The sequence below is a fragment of the Penaeus monodon genome, chromosome 38, assembly GCF_015228065.2.
Source record: "Penaeus monodon isolate SGIC_2016 chromosome 38, NSTDA_Pmon_1, whole genome shotgun sequence".
NCBI classification, from domain to species: Eukaryota; Metazoa; Arthropoda; class Malacostraca; order Decapoda; family Penaeidae; genus Penaeus; species Penaeus monodon.
The window spans coordinates 12863449-12867169 of record NC_051423.1 but is presented as its reverse complement, the minus strand read 5'-3'; positions in this window follow the sequence as shown (position 1 = coordinate 12867169).

Below are 3721 nucleotides of genomic sequence, written 5' to 3'. Positions count from 1 at the left end.
GATTTCTCCTCAGCTCATCAGTCTGAGACCAAACCTCCAACTATCAGGTCAAATATCAGGCTACCATCTCGCTATGGGGTGATGCGAGGATCACGTTGACATACTACAACTATTTTCCGATGTACTTCGAAAATGTCAAGATCCATGATTGATACACCATCAATGGTCTTCACTACTAGGTACTTACTATATGAAATGCTTTCATATTTACCAGGTAAGATTTCCTTAGTGAACTGAGGAGGACTTTTCCCCTTCTTACCTGGTTTGGGAGCTCGGGAACCATTACGATTCCCGTTCTTGCCCTTTGGAAGCTGGAGAGGTTCCAGAGTGACAACGTGTGATGTTCCAGAGGGAATGGTCACGGGATTGCATAGGTCATCAGGGAGAGAGCTAGATCTTTGTAAATTTGTAGTACTCATACAAATTTGAATTCTATATAGTTGGGGCTCAAAATCTCCCAACAGCCACAGGGGTAATGAGGAAATATACGCAGCCACTATTGCAGTACTGATGGCAGTCGCGGGACCTATGCGCTACCAACTGAATAGTGCCTGCTTGACCCTAGCCATATTTGATTTTGATCAAGCCACCCGTCTAACCAGAATAAAGGACCAAAGAGGTGTGCTGCTAGCTGCAGGGCGCAGCGTGCAGCATCGCTCAACCTCCAGGACTCCTGTCTCCTGGTAATACGGGATGCCACGCATGGCAAACATACTTGGGAGAGTTCTCCCTGGTCCAAGATGGAATGAACCAGGGGTGGGTACACCATCCCCTCTCATAGGCCTTGGTGCACCAGGAAGCCATTTTGTCTCATCCCTCACTGGTGACCCCTCCAGTATGGGTAGCCCTCTGGTCCGGCTCACCAGATCATTGGGACCTCAAGCCCCCCCACCGCGGCAAGGCGGCTTCCATTAGGGGGGCACCAGAAACGGAGTAGGAGTGAAGTAAGGTCTTTGGAGCCATCCTTTAAGGCTCCAGAGGCCTCAATGGTGACAGCTCCAGCTGCCACCACATCCACAGGGGCCTCTGCTGCTAGGCAGAATGCCCCTGAAGTAAAGGCTCAGGCACGTCGTTTGCCCAGGCAAAGGAATCTTGAGCCTGTCCAAGGGAAACCTGTGGAAACTAGTTTCACAGGTAAACAACCATTAAAAAGGTACTACCAGGATCCTGGAAAGGGACAGCCTAAAGGTGTGGGGCAAACCTTGACCACAGGTGCTGCCAAACACCTTATGAAGAAATAATATAAAGAACTGGATACCCTAATTCAATGGAACTGTCAGGGAATTCATGCAAAATGGGAAGAACTGCAACATCTGATAGTTTGTGTATGCCTACAAGAGATTATGACCAAGGAAAATCGTCCCATTTCCCTGAGAGGATTTCAAGTTCAGGCCCATTATGGGACCTTTGATAATGGACCTCATGGAGGAGTAGCAGTAATGGTACGTCATGATATTCCCTTCCAGGCCATCCACCTGCAGACAACACTGCAGGTGAAGGCTGTGAGAATAAGCTTGGCACGACCTTACACTGTTGCATCCATCTACCTTCCTCTACATAATCTCAACATAAATGATTTGGAAGATGTACTTGGGCAGTTGCCACATCCATTTCTACTCTTGGGAGATTTCAATGGTCGGCATCACCTCTAGGGAGACACTTTGTGCAACCCTCGAGGAAGGGCCTTGGAGTCCTTGTTCTTAAGAGTAGATTGAAATTTTACTGAACAGTGACACTCCCACACATTTCCAAATTCAAACTGGGACAATCTCCAATATAGACCTATCAATAGGTTCACCTGATTCACAGATGAATTTCACTTGGCAGGTTATGGAAGACTTACATGGAAGCGACCACTTTCCAATAATTTTGGAGGAGGTGAATGGTATTCCAGTCAATGGAGTGCAGAAATGGCGACTTCAACATACAGACTGGAATCATTTTAGATCAACTGCAGTATTGCAAGGATCTGTTAATGATTTCCAGTGTATTCAAGATGCTGATCAGTTACAAAAAGACCAGAGCCAAGGCCAGGCGTGTGCTAAAGGAGGCTAGACGTACGTCGTGGAGACAGTATGTCTCCTTGGTTAACTCTGGGACCCCCTTAGCATGGGTGTGGGACAAGGTGTGTAAGATTGCTGGAAAGAGCACATCCATATCACAACCTGCTCTGAAGATAGATGTCATAATCATCACAGACAAAAAAGATATTGCTAATGAGCTAGCTAAATCCATGGCAGAGATCTCCTCTGGAGCATCTTACACTGCTCGATTCTCCACTCTTCATGCTGAACAGGAACAACACCCAGTGTCGTTCTTCAGTAGGACTAGCAGAACTTTCATACAACTTGCCATTTTTGCGCAAGGAGATGGACTCTGCTTTGCAGCTCTGCCGTAAGACTGCCCCAGGAAGTGACGATATTCCATATCAAATGATATCTCACTTACCGGAGAGCTCCCAGAAGTTCCTGTTGGACCTATTCAATAGGATCTATAGGGAGGGTACAGTGCCATCCACATGGAAAGAGGCTATAATCATTCCTGTTCCTAAACCTGGCAAAGATGCTTCCACACCAGGAAATTACAGACCAATTTCCCTCACCAGCTGCATCTGCAAGCTGATGGAGAAAATGGTAAACTTCAGGTTGACCACAGATGCACTTGTGAAGATGGAAACTGCTATACAGAATTCCTTCGCACAGCAACGTCACATGTTAGCAGTCTTCTTTGACCTTGAAAAGGCTTACGATACGATTTGGAAGCTTGGCATACTCATGAAGCTGTATGACATTGGTTTAAGAGGAGCATTACCTACCTTCATACAAAGCTTCCTTGCTAACAGGAAATTTAGAGTTCGGGTGGGAAACAGTTTCTCTAACCTGGAAGACCAGCTGGAAGGGGTCCCACAAGAGAGTGTCTTAAGTGTGACCCTGTTTGCCATTGCTATAAATGACATTGTAAAAGTTGTTCCAAGTTCTGTCTCATGTAATCTGTATGTGGATGACTTTACACTGTACTGCTCAGGAGGAAGCTTACAGGATGTGCAAGGATACATGCAGGCTGCAATAAATCAGGTTGTACAGTGGGCAACATATCATGGGTTCAAATTTTCTCTAAGCAAGACCATGGCTATACATTTCCACAAACGAGGAAAATTCCACCCTTCCCTCTATATAGGAGGAAACCCACTGCAATTTGTCCAAGAGGTGAACTACTTGGGTCTAATTTTTGACTCAAGACTTACATGGGTGCCTCACATCAAACAGTTAAAAGTAAAGGCTACAAAAGCGCTTAGTATTTTGTGGGTTCTTTCACATCTATCTTGGGGTACAGACTGCACAACGCTTCGGTGGCTTTACCGAGCGCTTATTCGTAGTAAGCTTGATTATGGCTGTGAGGTGTATTCTTCTGCAACTCCCACTGTTCTCCAGATGTTGGACTCGGTTCATAATGAAGCTCTCAGAATCTGTACTGGGGCTTTCAGGTCTTCACCTGTGGAATCCCTGTATGCTGAGAGTGGAGAACCACCTCTTTCATTACACCGGGACTACATGAACCTGATTTACTACACGAGACTACAAAGGATTCTGGGATCTCCTACATCCAGATTGGTTTTCAACCCCCTTGAGGATAGCCGATCCTATGGTAGGAGAATGAGGAATCTTGTGGAAGATCTTAATTTGAGTCTCACTAAGGTTCTGGCTGTTGGAATTCCCCAATT